The sequence below is a fragment of the Erpetoichthys calabaricus genome, chromosome 10 (genome assembly GCF_900747795.2).
Source record: "Erpetoichthys calabaricus chromosome 10, fErpCal1.3, whole genome shotgun sequence".
NCBI classification, from domain to species: Eukaryota; Metazoa; Chordata; class Cladistia; order Polypteriformes; family Polypteridae; genus Erpetoichthys; species Erpetoichthys calabaricus.
Genome location: NC_041403.2, coordinates 32,922,742 through 32,942,370, shown reverse-complemented (window position 1 = coordinate 32,942,370; position 19,629 = coordinate 32,922,742). Strand labels below are relative to the sequence as shown.

Below are 19,629 nucleotides of genomic sequence, written 5' to 3'. Positions count from 1 at the left end.
TATTAGTTTTAGGTTTTAAACACTATGTTACTTGCTATCTGTTAACATTTTTCCTGATCATTTATTGAGAGCTTGAAGCACTATTAATAAATCAAATGAATAATAAGTATATTCAGAAATTAAATGTTTCCCGGTTACTTTAAAAGGTCCAGACACAGAAAGACATTTATGTTCAGCTAAAGCAAAAAGAGATTAAGACCAAAACTAACATATGTCCTGTGTGGCCATTAAATTGTAAGTGGAAGACAGACACATAATCAGTGAAATATAATGTTCCTTATGCTTATTGTGCATAAAAATATAGTCTACTGACTTAATATAAAATACTCAAACAAAGGCAGTTCGAGTTTTTATTAAGGCTAAAATTTATAGAATACTAAAGGGACAACTCTGCATGTCAGAGCCAAGGGTTACTATGATAAAGTGGAGAGCTAAATGAAGAACAGATCTCAAAAGAATTCATATCTCACCAACAAGAGAAAAGCAGCAACAACAAAGTACAGACCTTTGGTACAAAAAAGTCAGCCAGTAACCCGTAAAGCTTAACTTCAAACCTATTATGAGGAAACCTCAGCTAAAGATACAACTTCAGTGTAGCTAAAGGATTAAAAAAGATTATGTTCAGGTGATAAGTCAGATCTCACATAAGGAACACTTGAAGAAGTGATTCACTTGCACAAGGTAGTCAAACAATATAAAACACTTTCTCTAACTGTATTCTTATAATTCAATTAGATTAGAAAAAAAAACATGTTTTAAGTATCAACGTCAAGCAAAAACACTTTTAACAAAGTTGGATACAATAAACCAATATCTTTGCCTATCAATCTACACTCTGTAAACCAGAGTGATAAAGTTAAAACATGTTTTCAGGAAGGTTGGCAAATTTATTAAAACTCAAAAACAGAAATCTATCTCTCCTGTATCTAAGTATTCAGAATCTTTGCTGCAGCACTCCATATTTTGGACAAATGCATAGTGTAGGCATTAATTATCTGTGAGATGTCTGAAGGACTTGACTGGAGTTGACTTATGCGGCAAATTTAACCGATTGGACATTGTTTAGAAAAGCATGCACCTGTGCCTATAGGGTCCCACAATTCACACTGCATGTCAGGACAAAAACAAAATCATGAAATCTAAGGAACTCTCTGTAGATATCTGTGTTCAAACTGTGGTGAGGCACAGATCAGAGCAAGTGTATAATATCCATGGCTTTACTTTTTGTGAAACAGAAAAGGTTTGGAACCACCAGCTAAACCAGGCACTAACGGCCTTGGTCAAGGAGGTGGCCAAGAACACAATGATAACTTCTTGAGAAGTCCTCTGCTTAGATGGAAGAACATGTTAAAATGACGCTGATCAGATATTTATGATAGAGTGGCTAACTCCTGTCTGGAGTTTTCCAAAAGAAATTTAAAGGACTCTGAGAGCCAGAGGAAAAAGATTCTCTGGTGTGAGGAGACTAAAATGAAGACCAGACACTGCTCATTACCTGCCTAATACCATCTCTCTATGGGGAAGCATGGTGATAGGAGCATAATTTCGTAGGGATAATTTCTCAGTGACAGGGACAGGGAGACTGTTCAGAATTGAGTTTGTAGGATGAATGTAGCCAAATACAAATAGAATTTTGAAGAAAACCTGCTCCAGAGTGCAATCTAAGGAATCTTGAGATGATCTACCCAAATCCAGGTGTACAAAGCTTGTAGAAACTTGCCCAAGATGATCTTAAGCTGTAACAGTTGCTAAAAGGGCTTCTACAAAGTACTGAATTAATGGTCTGAATACTATTATGAATGAGAGATTTCAGTCTTTGATTTGTAATAAATTGCAAACTTTTCTTAACATGTTTTCTCTTTGTCATTATGAGTTACTAAGTGCAGATTGATGAGCAAACATGGCAAATTTGTCCATTTAAAATTAAATTGACAACACAAAGTATGGTGAAAGTAAAGGGGTCTGAATACTCTTTGAATTAAATGTTAAAATTAAATTGACAACACAATAAAGTATGGTGAAAGTATAGGGGTCTGAATACTCTTTGAATTAAATGTAAAACAGACATTTTCCAACTTTCAAGAGTGGCATGAATATCACCTCATTTCACAAGGTCCGACACTGGGTACGACAAATTCAGCTGCTTCAATGTCTAGTATTCTGTAAAGCATGATTTCAATGTTAGCATCCTTTCAGCAAAAAAGTCATTGTAAGTGGTGCTGAGTTGGGAATTGAGCAAAGGAAGGAAATAAAGTTCTTTTTATGTTAAAAAAAGGTCTTGTTCAGCTCTTTGTACCTGGAACAGATATCTGCATAGATACTACTCTATTGGGACTTTACTTCTTTGGTTCATTTGGTTGATTCACTTTTTTCTTTAAAAACATATAAAAATTGTTGCTAAAACACTTTACAGCTGTAATGGCACACCAAGCCTTCATTCTAGTGCTGTAAGCCTATCAACCACATCTTGTTCAATTTTTAAAGCTTTGACGAAAATCAAAGATTCTACAGATGCACTGTATAACAAAACATGAAAACATAACTTGCATTCCAAAAAAAATATCCAAAAACGAAAACATTTAATGAAATGTAAAAAGCAGAAAACAAGAGACAAACTCCTCTTTTGTATGTCAAAGAACACAATAAAAATACTATATAACCACTTGCTACGTAATGTTTTCAGAAAGCCACATAAACTCAAGTTCCATATTTTTTCTAAGGCAGGGTAACAATACAGTAAAAATAAATTGAATTTTCTTTTATTAATGGTATGAGGCAAAATTCCTGATAAGACTAATTTAAAGGTTATAATTATTTTGGTGACTGGGGGTTGGGAAGAGCAGCTAATTCACAAAAATGAGTGAAAAAGACCTTACAAGATTTGATTCCAAATCCTGACAAAACATAATAAATGTCAAACTATCCACACTAGGGGCTGGAAATGTACTATGTTCTTCAATTTGTGCACCAATCTCACAATAACACTACCATAGCAGCACTGAAGAGCCAACTTAGACCTGCATCCATAGTTGTACTGAAAAAAAAAAAATCACCATCACTAGTGCACACTATAGGCCATTTGGAGTAATTATGCTTATTATAAGTGTCCAATACAACATTAGCTAACAGTGAACGGGTGCCTTTGTGACCCTCACTATAGTTACTTTCTTTTCACTGAATGTGCTGTTATGAATGGACAATCTCCAGCAATATAAAATAGCAGGAGTTTTCTCCACCTGACACCATATTTACACGGACAAGGTTACCCTCCAAACCTTCTCTTAATCCTCCAAACCTTCTCTTAATCCTGAAATGGGGGTGAGGTGGGTGGGAGTCTGAACAACAGAAGTAACCCAGCTCAAGGGTTTCTGGCTGAATTCATTGCCACTCTTAAAAATAAAAAGACATTTATTACAGGTTTGTTAATATAGTCTGGTGTTCAGCTAGGATTCTAGGAGAGAACACAGCTGTGTGTATAAACATAAATGCTTTAAGGTGTCACCACTTAAATAATCACATATTTGAGTTGCTGGTAGAATAACTAAACAATTTTATGTGGGTATCTATGTAGCTAATAGAGGCTAGACTATTGAAAAGCCCTATTATTAGAACTAAAACAAACTATTAAGTTTTATTAACAGTTACTTATGTATTACACTTTAATGCCAACAAATATACTATTGTATTACTTGCATTAATAAAAACTGACATTGAAAAAGTGATAATGCTTTGAAAGTATCACTTCTACAAAACCAGCATAAAAAGAAATGTGCTTTGTAGTCTACAAAAGCAACCTATACTCACATTAATACAACAAGTTGGCACTTTGTTAAGAACACATACTAAACAGGTATTTTGCTCCTACATTTCTTCTAAGAACAAACTAAATCTGTTGCTGCATAGACTCATTAATGGGCAAAGCGTGCAAGAATCAGCTACGGAACCCATGTTCACTCTAATGTGACTCCATTCTCTCCGAGATGTACAGCAAAGCAGTGATGGTCTAAGAGACTGGGGTCATATTCCAGTCTTTTCTGCATGGAATTTCCTTGCAAGTGGAAAAAGGTATGTGTGCTAAATGCCAATACATTCAGTGTTGGTTCCTGCCTTGTTTTGAGGGCCGATTGTCTTAAAAAATGGATAAAGCAACATTAACAGTGAATGGATGTTTGCTCACAGAAGTCAGTTCCATTTCATCCCATAGATAATGAAAATGCACCCAAATATTGTAAATATAAAAGCCAATACATTAAGCTGAATTTGCAGTGCCATTCCTAGAACTAGGAAAACAGTGTGGCATAGGTACTACAGCATTGGACTTTAACCAATGTGGAGTTATATCTGGATCTTATAAGCCACATCTGTCAAATATGAAATAATAATTATCTACTGTAAGTGCTTTCCTATCGACAAAGTATGACATGCTATGCTGAAGGAGAGGCGATTTTGCTGGTGCCATTATAGCTGTCATGGAAGGATGTATCTTCTTAATACCAATACTCATGTAACCAAAGGAATTCAAATGTTCATTTAGTTACATCAATGGGCCCAGGACCACAAAAGCACTCCCCACTCATTACACTGCAACCATTTGCCTATATAGTTTGTACCTCATGGACTTGTTTTTTTTTCCATATCCTTGTCTTCTCATCAGAGTGAATTGGGAGGATACAAGAAACATCACATCAAGCTAGGTTTTTCAAATATTTTTTTTACTTCATCCATTGCAGTTAGCCTTTATTTTTCACTCAGAGAAGTGAAATTCAGTTGGATCACAGAGAACCAAAGCCTACAATGGCAGGTTCGGGAACAAGGTAGGAATCAGCAAAGAAAGGGATGCCATAATCTGTACTGCATGCCATACAACAGCATTTAACTCAACCAAATAAAAAGATTATTTTTGGATTATTCAAGACATAGTGATATTTAATTTTCTGTAGACATCCAAGTAACAAATCCATCAATACAGTAAAGCTAACAGTTGTGCGAATCAGTTACTTCTAACCAGTAATTTGAATAGAAAACTTTGCAGTTGTTTTAAGACAGTTTTTTAAATATTGCACAGATGTCTAACCTTATTAGTGCTAAATGTTTAGCTTCAGCCATTAACAATCACAGTTTGCTGCAAACACTGCTAGTATCTTGCTCACTCTGGACTTTGACAATACATATAAACTAATTTGAGTTTTCTATGCAATACAGCAACAACAAAAAATACAATAAAGTAAACAAATTACAAAAATAAATAGCTGCTGTAATACATCTCAAAAGCTACACAATATATTTTTTGCATTTCTTTTTTATATTGTACACAAAGCAATCAAAGTCCTTTAAAGGAACATTTTATGGAACAGACAAGCTAAACACAGCTTGGATTGCTTAATCTCAATCAGCTAAATATATAAAAATATTTTATGTACTTGTAATTTATAAATTGTTTTGAATAAAAGAGTCAGTGGTTTGTAGGTTAATAAGATTATAAGATTATGTACACTAACTGCTTGTTATACTGGATCTCTCTATAATATAGATTTAGAAACATCATGGAGACTGAGTTAGCTGTAATTCTTATGTGTCACAGTTTGTGCCACATTACAAAAATTTCTACTTTTGAGCTTTTCAGTTTTGAGACCCTGAAACTGTTTTCCCATCTTCTTAAAACTACACAGGAAACAATAAAAAGCAAAAGTACAGTTTGTCTCTTAATAAAATAAGAACCTACAATTTACATATTTTAATGTACTTGCCAAATATTGAAGCAGCATAAATGAGGTAAATGGAATTCAAGCATTTGCTAATGAAGAAATACATTCTTCAACTGAATAGTCCACCAATGTTTGCAAACAATTGGTGCAACTATGTAATGAACACAAATTAACAATGAAAATGTGCAGCTTACCATATCAACATTTCCATAAAGTGATATTGTATGTGCAAATTGTTAAAGCAAATGTAAACTTAAGCACACACAAATCAATAGCCCAATAAAATATGCACCTGTGAATACCACAAATGTAATTAATAACCATGCTGCACATCAACTTATTCTGTAATAAAATTAATAACAAAATAAAGTTAACTGTCAAACTTTGTGGTAAAACGGGATGTTAAATAAAATATAAGTGAATGCTGCAAGAGAACCTGTTTCAATCTGCTCAAAAATGAAGCTTGTGCAAAGTTCATCTTTCAGCAGGACAGTGTTCCCACACACAAGGCCAAAGTGACCTTGGAGCGGTGGCTTAAGGACAAAAAGGTTAATGTCTTATATTACCCTGACAAAATGATCCATGCCTTACTGAGAACTTGGGGCACTATGTGAAAATACTAGTTCCCAAGCATCACCCGAATAAGTTAGACAATGCAGAGTACAACTGATCAGAATAAGCTAAAATCAAACCAGAATGGTATTCAAATGTATACTTCAAAACACTTACAAGCGGCTCTTTACTGCAAAGTGTGGCACTGCAGAATATTATGTGGAATAAAACATTATGACATAAAAGTAATTTTGAGTTTTAGTACTTTGAAATAAAAATATCACAGACATAAAAATTCCACTGTTAAGGTTTATTATTCAGCAAAATTATAAAACTGTCACAGGAATTAGTATTTTTTGTAAGATACTGCATATAAAAAAAGCTACACAGAATAGGCTATATCCACACATCTAAAAAGGTTACTTCAGTCCTAAAAACACCTAATATGAAACTTATAAATATTACAAAGCTTAAGCAAACAATATTTGCATGCAACGGTAAGGGAAAGTGGTGACTAAAGAATCAAAAAGGAAATGTATATGGAAATGATCACTTAAAGTTTAATTGTTGAAATCAAGAAAAAAGTTAATGTATGTTAGTATTTACTAATGAAACATAATGCTTTCAATTATGAATTTAATAACACTAATACTTGATCAATACTTAAGTAGTAGTACATAATTCAAAAAGAATGATTGAAAAAATGAAGTATAGATTTAAAAAAGCATATAGTTGCACATTTAGTCACTGCATAACTATTTGCTAAGCTTTAGGAATAAATTATTTCATTACTCTAAAGAAATTGTACATAACTAGGCTTCAGTAGCCCATGTATAAAAAATACCTGCAGCACTGGATTAAATTAGCTTGGCTTTAGCTGTTGAAAAAGATGGGGCTGAAAAAAAATACTTCTTTCAAAAATGAACTTGCTGGCATTAAAAAACTCTTGCCATATTCCTTTTTTTATTTTGAAAACAATAATGCAGAAACATAAAGTCAATTTATTCTAAATGAGGTTAACAGGAGTCAAAGTATAAAGGCGCAGCAACAGGTGAAAGAAGAAAAAGAAACTTCCTTAATGGGACACTGATCAGTTAATAAGGGACATCAAAAACAACATATCAATGCTGAAACCTTAAAGCCAGCCTTTGCACTCCATGTGGAACCCAGACACATGTACAGAATACATACTTGTTTAGTCTAAGGCAGGGCTATTCAATTACAAATTCCATTAGGCCAGATTTTCAAACCAAGAAATTTAGCTGGGCCAGATATTTTAAGTGGTTGGTAAGCAAAAGGTAATGACCAATTTTAAACCAACACAAATAAATGTATTGAAAAACACATGTTTATGCATGGGTTCCCTTTTAAATTTGGTCACATCTGAAATGGGCACATTAAAAAGTGCATAAAAAAAAAACTGATCATAATCCGAGGTAGAAGCAATACTTTTTTTCACTTTTGAAATAGAAAAATAAACATTTTGGTCATATATAACCCAGGCACATCACAAAGTGCATTTAATAAAATAAAAAAAAAGAACTATCGATGGTGTCAAATCTACTAGTGCACAAACTTATAACATGTGGTAACAGTAACCAACTCACATGAATATGTCTACTCTACTGCATACTTAGGGAACATAGGTTCATTTTAAATCACCACATGGGGTGATTAGACATGGTTTTGTTACATTTCCCATATTATGTTGATATTGTGATGCGTCTCTCGCTACTACATGGGCTGTGAGTTGTGGAGTCTTGGGGGAAAGCACATTGTGAGGGCTCAGGGCATGTCCCTAGACAAAGCTGAATGATAGGATCAGGGTGAGAGGGAAGCTAATGGTAAAAGATTAGAAAGAAGCAGAAAAGCAGAAAGCTACTAGACAAGGAGCGGTAGGGCACTGTTTATATTGTGGCACGCCAAATAAAAAGCCAGTTGGCATTTTTGAAGATTCCACCAGTGAAGTGACTAATGTGCGTCTTATTCAACATGTTGTCACAGTATTAAAGACTACTACCACCACTTCTTGACACATTTATATAACACTTTTCTCACTACTCAAAGTGCCTCCACACTGGGAGGACCCAGGATGTGAACTGATAAACTCCTTACTGTGAGACAGCAGTGCTACCACTGCACTACCTGTGTGGATTGAATGTTGTTAGGCTACAAAGAGTGTTGCATTCATGGTCTCTACTACTGTAGTAATTTATGTAGAAATTTCTGAAGACTTGCAAAAAGTGTTTTTCCTCAGTTTTCCTCTGCGTTTCTGCTGGGACCACTGGCTGGGTCACTTAGAGGTTACTTTTGGGCTGCAATTTCAATAGGCTGGGTCTAAGTGTTTCTAGTGAATAAACTTGTATTAATTTCCTTGTATTCTGTACTTCTGATTATAAACTTTTCCCACTAGCAACTATTTATACAAATTTAGGATTCATTTTCCCCAGTCCATTATTTTACTGTTACTCAGAAAGATGACTATTTCAGTCAAACATTTTGGTGCAGTGGATGCAAATTAGTTTTCATATTTTTGCTTAGTTTTACTGGGTAAGATTTTAAGCCCTTAACTGTATTCCCCCCACCCCCATTTTCTACACATTTTAAAAATTGCAATGTCCACTCTTGAAGGAAATGTTAAATTAAAATTGTTAAAACATTTGAATTAGTGTGTTAATCATGAAAGTGGTTGTCTGAATTAAATACTCAGATAGAAAATTGTTGTGAATTTTTATAGTGAACACCAATCTTATGCTTTAAAATTACCCATCCATAGCAGAAAGCTTTACATATATTTATTACAGTTGGATGATAAACCAGTTAAATTAATTGTTCAGAGTCACCAACTAGTCAAAGTTGAACAGTAAACTAGCAGCATATGATTTTACTGTACAGCCACTACGGCAAAATGAATGAAAAAATGTTAAGAAGAGGGGTTGTAATTTACTCCAGAAAAACTATATTCAATTAAAAAAATGATGCTGGAATTAGCAACCTTGTCAAATTACATGTTCCAATAATATCAAGAACTGACATACAACTAAGAAATTGGTTGAAACAAATACTTATAGTCACTACAGTGTGCTTCATGAACTTTTCTATAAGGTGATAGGTCATGCTGTCTTTATTTGCTAAGGATTAAAAAACAAATGAAGTTTTCAATAAATTTATAAAACTTATGCCACCTTTCTATTAATTTACAAAAGTTAAATGTTACAAAGAGATACATAATTAATGGAATCTTCTAAGACTGCATTACACAGTTTCAACTGAATACACAGCTACAAAGTACCTAAAAATTAACCTTGCTTTCAAACTGGGAATTATTCTAACAAATAAAAAATAAAATCTTGCTCATTTATTCAGTGCAAAAATGTATTTGTTCAGTATAACAAAAAAAAGAAAGATGCAAAAACAATGAAAGCCAAAACAAAGCATTTCATACTACTAGAGAACAAAGTTATATACTCCTGGCCTAATTATAACATAAAAACAAATATTGCAGCAAATAATGAGTGTGTATAATTTTTGTTTGTTTTGCTTTATAAAGGTAATACTGGGAGTTTTACACTAAACTCGGTTTAATTCTTATGTAGCTGTTTACGTCTTTGTCCTTGTCATGACAATTCTACTACACATTTCAGAATACAGAAAAAGACAACACACTTTAATGAACATAAAAAATAATTTTTAATGCTTCAATAGTGACAATATCTCCAAAGTAATGATTTCACATGTAGAAAAAGCATTTAATTAATAATTGAAGAAGAAAGACAGAAGTGGCAGTTAAATTGTGTTATAAATGTTGCATACTCATTTATTTATTCTCTTTCCAATTTAATACCTGATGGTACAAGTTTTATATATTTTATACAAGAGTACAAAGACTATCTGTGTTACACTATTAGAGAAAATACTTATTGTTGCTTTTAAAAAGCAACCTGTGACACTAAGGATTACAACATATCATTTATCTATGTTCTTTAATATGTACAAAAAATTAAGATGCTGTTAAAAAAAAACATCTCCAAGAACATTCAGATGAAGGTTAGCGTTATTCTGTAATATTACTTACTTTGACAGTTATTTATTTCACAAAACATTTAATCTTTTAACTAAAAACCAAAATGATTATTTAGCATTATAAATAGCTTATGTACAGTAACAGTTTAACATAAACGTGGTGAGCTGAAGACTGCACTGTCTTGTTACTATTTTATAACTCATCTTGTCAGGGAGCTCACTATAAAAGGCACAATAAAAGACTCACTGAATTAATAAAATATTTCTAATGCAGCACTATGGAAACAAGAGCAATTTTGGTCTTCTAAACATACACTATATTAGTGAACGTTCCCCAAAGGTAAACATCAATATCTGTAAAATATAAGGGAGTCATTGTTGTTCTAAAAGCTAAGCAAATTAATAATAAGCATTACAAGACTGAAAAGAAACACTTCACAAATTAGTCCTTATTCTGATTGCATTATTTCTAGATTAACAATATCACTTTAATGACATTCAGTGACCAAAAAAAAAATCATTAATTTCCTAACTTTATTCAGATACTCCTGCAGTAGATAAAAGTTTTTAGCCATTTAGCCCTCAGTTCTGTCATTCACATTCTGTTCTAAGTAAGGATGTAAATAATAATACATATGTTAGCATTGTCTTAAACATTTTTTCATCAATGACAATGGGTTTTATTCTTTGAAGCATACCTTAAAGTGTTCATTTAAAAGAACTAAGAGTTAAGAGTTAAGTGGGACAGAACTGCTAAATATAAATGTTTAAATCTGCTTAAATCTAAATATTAACATCTTTGAAAAATGTTTAATTGTAGTTAGACTACAATCCTTCTAAAATTTTATATATTCATATATAATATACAATAAAATAACTTTATGGCACAATGGCATCACTATGACTGAACAGGGTACTTGTACTGCATGTGACTGACTAATTTAGTAATTTTCGTTGAGCCATGCAAAACTAAGGTGTAATTTGTCATCTTTTACTATAGAATAGATTAGATTTACTATTAGTAAATAATGAAATAAATAACATGGGGTGTTTTCATTTTAATAAACAACATTAATTTAGTACTATATTTGGAGCTTTTTTTCCAGGTGAGAGTTGAGTAGAGCTGTAATCTATGCAAACAGCAATGGGTACATGACAAGAACAAGCTTTTAACATACATTAGTTCATACCCAGAGACATTCAATGAAGTGTTCACTCAAAAATGAATTATGAAAATGGTTGCACAACTTAATATATTTAAGTAATTTGAAAAGCACAGACCATCTGTCGGTCTTGTTTCTGGAAGGCTGAAAGATGAATATGTTTATTGAAAGAATGTAAAGAGTATGGCAGAGGAAGCAAAAAAATGTTATTAGTAATTATCGGCAAAATTTTTTTAAATATTAATATAGAATCAAGTAAGTAATATATCTTGCACAATATTTTACAATACATGAATGGAAACATACTGCAAAATAATTCTAAATGGAGCACAGGTGGAAGTAGATGCTAAGAACATCACTGTCATTAAAATGTATGTAACTTCTCAATGTCAAGTTGATGAAGTTCGTGTAAACAAGGTATTCATTTAATTACAGCTTACAAAGCTCTTCTTGGGGATAATAGAATATGGCATCCAATTAGCAGTTAGCATCTGGCTGAACCTGCTTATCATAACTGTGGTTTCTTTTGCTGATAATACAAAAAAGGACACATTCATAGAGAATGTTTATAGATGTAATCCATCCAAGCAGCACAAACACAACTTTTATTTAAATATATCTTAAAAGCACTAGGCAGGTCTATCAATAGTGAGCTATGAACTGCCTAATTTTTCATGATCAAGGTAAATAAAAACACACAAATACTTAGAAGCAAAGTTCTGCTAGACTGCACATAGAAAACTGTAACCTTTCTCCAACAAATAACACACTATTAAAAATAAAAATTCATACATATTTAAAGATTCACCAGTAGTTGTAAATGTCAATCAACATTGGTAAAAATTTTCTGAAAAATAAATAAATAAATAAAACAAATATATATGATGGTATATCATTTTACTTAGAGAATACTCTGTAATCCTAACTAATTAGGTACCTCTAAACATTAACATTTGGTTTCATTCATATTTATCAGCTTTCTTAAATGGGTTAACAATTATATGGATGCATTAAGACACTTTATTTAAAAAAGTTCACAAGTGATTTTTACTAATTAATAAACATTAAGCTGTTGTGCCACTTTAAGCATATAAAAAAACTTTGTGTTTAAAGAAAAACAATTAGTGAGGAAAAAATAGATTTAATTGGAAATGTTATATTTTGTTGTTAATACATATAGCATTTGAAAAATTATAATTACTCAAGTAGTCATGGATTCAGGTTGTAACAAACCAATGCATGTTAAGGACACTTTAATAATATAATATTTAACTTTATAATTTATATTCAGTGGGAACATAGGCAAATGTATTTAGACAGTGTGTATGACAAAAGAAAAAAAAATTAGAAAATCTGTCCCTTTTCAGATATTTTTTCCTTTTCTTTATGGGACTAAAAGCAGTTTCATTTTAAGAATCCTGTCCAAGAGCTGCTAAACCTCTCAAGCACAACAGCATGAACACCACAATAAGGATCCCTGCTCCAGAGTCAGTCACCCTTTTCTGCATGTGCTAATAAGACTGATTTTGAAAGGACAATGTGTACATTCCCCAGACAGGCAGAGATTGTGTGAAACACGCTAGCCCATCCTGTGCTACTTGGTGAGCTTCAACAGGGACAGGACAAGCTGAAAATGGCTCTCATCTGTCTACTGCTCTCTGCAATAACATTAACTCTTACCTCACCAAAGGAAAATGATGAAAATACTGAACTCCATTTTCTGTTATGGGAAAGAAAAGGAAACCTCTAAAACAGATTAATTTTTCATGTGTAATAAAAATAATGTTAATCTTTGATACTGTACTAGTCTGCAGTATATCATGATTCTGTTAAATACACAGCACCAAAAATGACTGATTTTACAGTACCTTGTTGCCTTTATGTTTAATCATCATATGATAAATATATATAAAAAAAAGATAACAAAAAACTTGCATGACCTCATAAACATTCTAACAGATGATCTCAAATGACAATAATGCTCAATACAAATTAATTTCATAAAGTTATAAGTGCCTAGAAATCAGGTGCATTATTTTGAACGAGAGTGTAAATACTTTAAAATCTGCTTCTAACAGAATATACCACCACATAATAATACCTACAGCTAAAATAACAGAAGTGTTATAATGTGTTTACTCCAACATTAAACTTTATTTATGAATCACTAAGTTGGATGTCTAATATTTATTTGCTTATGCACAGTTCACATATAGATACACAATACCATTTCATTATTTTTATAAATTATTGAAAAAATTATAAACCAGTAAAAATGTTGTATAGCAAAAATATCAGGAAATCCAATAAAGGGTTAAACAAGGACTACAATATTTTCATGATCTCCTGCTTTGACAGATGAAAAATGTCAACTGTCCTGTTTTTATTTTCAAGTTTTTGCACTATTCATCTGGTTCATTAGTGCATCTCGCTGCTGCCCCTGACAGCTGCTCGCCCTCTCCTCCCAGCAGCTGAATTTTTCAGGCTAATTTGATCCTCCACACTGAGACGATCGCTGAAATGATTGACTTGCTCCCTGACCTCCAGGGCCCGACTTTTCCTGATTAGTATTCTGGGGCTGTTCAAGGTACAAGAACCTGCTGTCTGTCTTCAGGGCTGGTGGCGGCACTCTCTCTTATTTTCCGTATGCCACCAACCTACAACCTCGTGAGGAGGCATCCACTGCTCAGAACACTAAAGCAAATGTGTAAAAACCCTCTTCCCCATGTTAAGGTCCCATGTAAAAGGAAAAAAAATGCCATTAGCTTAATTAATACTGATTCTTTTTCATTTTCGGATCATGCCAATTAATATTGTTTCCCTGTGCGCAGAGGGCATAAACTAAGTGCTAAAATTTAAACAGTTCTAAGATAGTCATAATTATTTTATCTACCATCCCTTATGTTAACTTTCATAATATATTTATCAAATAAAAATGTCTATCTTTTTAAGAGAATTGTAGTATAACTGTAATTAAATATATATTGAAAGAATTATGATAGAACTACCATCTTCTTCAAACAGCAGCTTTAGATGACTACCTCTGAAAAATGTGGCCTACTATGATTAAAAGAAACATTCTTCACACAGAGACTGTATAGTTTAAAATAATCGGACAATGAAGGCAATGGCTACCAAATCAACACAAAACCTAACTTGACACAGAACAAATGTTAAGAAAAGATTTGTATGACTGTCATTAAAAATACTGCATTTTAACACATGTAATGCTATATTATAAAATTACATTAAAACTTCATGCATTTACACTAAATGGCCTAAAGTATAGAAAACCTGCCAAGTCTAATGTTAATTTAAATTATACATAAATACTTATTTCAGACAACAAATTACTATAATCTAAAAAAACTGATATGCTGCTTTTATTGATAATGAAATTATACTAAACTACTGTAATATGAGTGGTTTATTTCAAATAGGTATTAAAGTAAGCACTTCAATATTTGTTAAAAACCACTCTATATCACACAGTATCACATCACTGACGGTTTAAATAAAAATATGGAAAAGATACAAACAAAAGAAAAAAATGTGAAAGGCTTGCATCATTTAGTAAATTTCAGTAGGAAAATACAATTCACTGAATTAAAGTCAAAGCTAGTTATAGATAAACTTAATTTTAAGTCTATTCTGTTGAACCAATAAAATAACTAATCTTGGAAAGAGTTATCGATTACATACTCCAGATGATCAATTTTAAAATATAACGAGTTTCAGACAGGTTTTGGGAAGCTAGAGACCAACCTGGAAGTAACAGGGAGGATGCAAAAGCCTAACCTGGCTGGTGCATTAAAACACTTCAGTCTCCTTTGACACCTTATAAATCAAAAGCTTAGGTATAGTAATCAGAACAAGCAATTAAATCAAATTAACAATGCATGTTGTAATACAATACTATGAAGTATTACATTTCTAAATATGTATTCAAGAATTAATCTGTCAAGCATACAAAGTAACTTTGATTTCAGTTTTTCAATTCTTCCAAATAGGCAAAAATGTCCACTGTACTTCAAAAGTAAATTTAAACAGTTATTACTTCATTACATTACTGTAAAAAGTTCACCTTTGCACAGAATTTTGGTCCATGTCACAAATGTGAATAACAACACTTCTTTTTTTCAAGATAAGTAGTTTGTTGTCGCAAAGCCAAAATGACATGCTTTTCTTTTATTTGCCATTTATTTCATACTGTATAAAGTTACGTATCACAATGCAACTGGAACTGATATGCTTTAAAGCATATTCTAATGCAATTCTTATCAATTATTTTTGGACAATTTCTTTTTGTCTCTGATTCTTCTCCCAGCCCCAAATGAAACAATAATAGAAAGCAATGAACAAAATATGGTTGACATAGTTGCAACCATTTCTGAAGTGGATAGTAAATAGTAATACATGTAAAGGGCTGCCAAATTTAATAAAGAAGTTATCACTTTTTAAGCAAACATATCTTGATATTTAGAGTTATTCATTTCCCCCTACCAGACTCCTTTTCCTGGCTGAACAGAAGCAGTCTTATAACATTATCCTGTTACCACCATGTTTGACAGTAGGTGCTGCGTTGTTTGTTAGATAATCTGCTTCAGCTGTGTACCAAAATATCTTTAAAATTAAGGCTAAATAGTTGTGCCTGGGCTTATTAGAACATAACACAATTTTCTTACATAAATCTAGGATAATGAATGCATCTTTTTGCTAAACTGACCTGGATGCTTTTTTTTTTCTTTTTTTCTGAAAAACCATTTCTGTCACACCATGCAATGATTAAAGAAATCAAATTTATTTCATTTAAACAGCGATTAAAAAGTATTTTAACAGTTTAAAATGGAAAACAACTGTAACTTTAATATTGGCTCTTCAAAAAGTACACTGAGAAATTGTGATGATAACTATGCACAGGGAAGCAAGCAAGTAATACAGCTGAAAGCAGCTGCTTGGGGACAAGTTATATCCTAAAACATTAGGTGATAATGAAGTGAGGAGCTGGGCTGTACGGCTTGTTCTCAGTTTATCATTCCTCGTGTTTTTTTAAAGACAATACTTCAAAACCTCCTTTTATGTAGGAATCAAGTCGATTCAGATGACTTTAGCCATAAATGTATATCTAAGTATTATTATTAAAAAAAAATATTCTGGATACTACACATACATTTATACTGTATGTGAATGTTTAAATGTTCAATTGTTTTTATTTTGCTTAGGGCGAGTCTGCAAAGCATGAAGCACTTGTGAGTCATGAACCGATTCTTAAAAGATACATGTGGAAATTGCAGCTTTCAAATAAATGCAACACTTGAAATCCCGTCCCTTCAAAAAATGCAAAGTCATGTAGAGCACGTGGAGCCAGACACGCTTCATACTCCCATTTTCTACATGTAGCATATAAGAAGCTCAGACAAAATTGCTTATGATTACTCAAATATGTTACACACAGTAATTAATCAATTTCTTCTGTTCTCAGCTATGCTTTTTTTTCCCTCCTAGAGACCAGAACAGATAATGCTCCAACCCATTTTGCTGTATTCAAATGGATTCACTGCAAGTCTTCATGTGTTTTACAAATAAAGCAGCTGAATAAATAAAATGTAGTATTGCAATGGTCTTTAAATATTTCATTCTCATTACAATTGTTTATTTAGCAGTACACTTTATTTATAGTTAATTACAAAAAAATCAGCAAAATGAGTTGACTTCTTATATGAGGAAACTACAGTACTGTTAATAAATAATAAAGAACTACATTTTTAAGTAAAGCAAAATAAGAGGCTACACTTACTTCCACAGCTAAACAAAAACTAGGAATCTCAAAAAAAATAATGGAAAGTGGAATTTAAAAATGTTCATTATTTTGGAAAGAATTTATTCTCAGCAGTGCATTGTAATTTTCCCCACCAAAAATACTGGAAATTCTAGTTTTATTCCATGACTGCTTACTGCAAACCAATTTTGAGCAATTAGTCTGAAATTGTTTGCAGACATTTATCTTGACATGTACATGGCTTTAATTTCATCAATTTATCTCTACTGCTAATTTAGTAGGGTTCAGGAATAAAAGGATTAGGGGTGTGCAGTTTAGCTGAAGCTCACAAATGGGACAGTAGAAAGTTATGTGGCAATAGGAAGATGTGGTAAGGAAAGACTGGATGTAGGAGGAGCCTAAATTATGATGGATCTGCTAACTCAAAGTGGGTACCAGATACACCCTAGATTTTGAGTAGATGCTGCAGAAGGAGGCTTCACATGATGAAGAGAAGGGACTTTAAATAACCTGATTTTATCATTTACATCTATTAGAGAGTCTGTAGTTTCTCCATTTCTGCTCAATAATGAGCACTTCAAAAAATATATTGTATACTAGTTGATTACCCAGTGGCTTTGCTCACTGAGTGCAAGGGAAAAAAATAAAATGTAGTCTAAGTTATTAAACAGAAAAACATTAACATTTAAGAAGTAAATATATATTGAGTACTACTGGAGTGGTTTGGGGTAAACTACATTTTAAAGGCGCTATAACACAACAGGTAAGTAGTACTAACAGCAAATAAAATGTATTTGGATTATCTCTCGGTAGTAGATCCCTTGTGAAAGGCGCTACACAACTGCTGTGGTATAGAAATTACATTTTCTATGTGATCGTCTTAATTTCTGCCTGACAACCTTGCACTACGTGCCTGTGATTTACTTCTTAAAATAATTCATCACAAAAGGAACCTTGAATGTTGCGGGGTTTTATTGACCTGAACTCACCTTAAGGGACAGTAAGTAGTAGTGCAGGGTAATTTACAAACAGAGTCCTGCTTCGATGGCGCCGATTACACTCATTTGCAAAGATTTCCACTCTCCCAGTGCGAGAAGAGAGGACGCTGCCCGAAACTGCGAAGCTCTCGACCCTGTGGAGCAGCCCGACATTCCGCGCCTCCCAGCGTCCACTTTGTTCTCACGTACATTGTTTTCAGCTCACTGCAGTTAAAAAGTAGAAAGACGCAAAGCTGTTTTCCTCATCTCTTCTACTATCAAGTACTGCCAACTAAAAAAAAGTTACAATGTGGCAGTTTCCGCGACAGTCACATGGACGAATAAATAAAACTGCTCTGTCAGAACGCACCTGGTGGCGGACAGCTCAGCGCTGTAGTCCAGAGGGATGGGAGAGGGAGATGCGGGGTGCACTTCTATGGGATAGATCGGAGTGTTTGTGTTTACTTCTTTTCAATATCAGTAAAATAACTCTCACACAAATAATAACAATTCGTAAAGACGGTATGAAAATTGCGTCCACAAACGAACTGAAGTTTCCTGTATTATAATATGTTCTGTGGTCATCCGCAATTTCCGTATCGCGTGGTCATCTGTAATTTCCATTTCATACATAATTTCCATATCGTGTGGTCATATGTAATTTCTGTTTCAAACGCGAAAAGAATTTTATATATATAGATATCTGTTGGTACATACTCATGACTCTCTTAGGCTCCAATTTAGCATTCTTGTGATTCAAACCTACAAACTAGTCTCCACAGCAGAATAAAACATTTGGCTATCAGTGCTTTATAATGAATACAATTTTTTTTCACGAACAGCTTTTTAGCTCTTTAAAAGAAGAGGGGAGACAATGTGTGAAAACGGTATATTTGGGATTTTACATGAACCCTGTTTCTAAAAATGCTGCTTGCTTAAAAGTAAGCCTAAGATTCACTCCTCAAAGTAAACAATCCAATCATAAAATGTGTCTATATATATTTAATATAAACACTGTCTACTTATTTCAGTTACTGCAATTGTCTTGACGTTGCGTTTTATCAAAATATTACAGCAGAAAAAAGTTAATATTTTCTGATGCCTTCATTTTTTCAGTGTAGAAAGGAAAAAATAGATTTGCTCTTTCCCTAGGCATTTGTGTGTTATTTGGGTCTTGTGACTTACTTCTCAATTCTTGTCCTAAAGACCAATAGTAAAAGATGATGGTTTGTATGGACCCTTAAAACATAAAAAACAGATCAAAGTAATGTGTGAATACCAGCATGTAGTATTTTTACTCTACTGACCTTAAATTAATTTTTCTTTTGGAAAGGTAAAGGTGAGACTGTTTATGTGTATCAAATAAAAATGCCTATCTTTTTAAAAGAATTGTAATATAACTGTAATTACATATATATTGAAAGAATTAA

The 19,629-nt window shown here is 32.8% G+C and overlaps 1 protein-coding gene across 2 annotated transcripts in view; it reads right to left on the bottom strand.

Annotated features, from left to right (window-relative positions):
• The window catches only part of nek7 (NIMA-related kinase 7), a 239,614-nt gene that overhangs the window by 6,336 nt on the left and 213,649 nt on the right, over window positions 1–19,629 (bottom strand). The gene's annotated exons all lie outside the window — the stretch shown is intronic.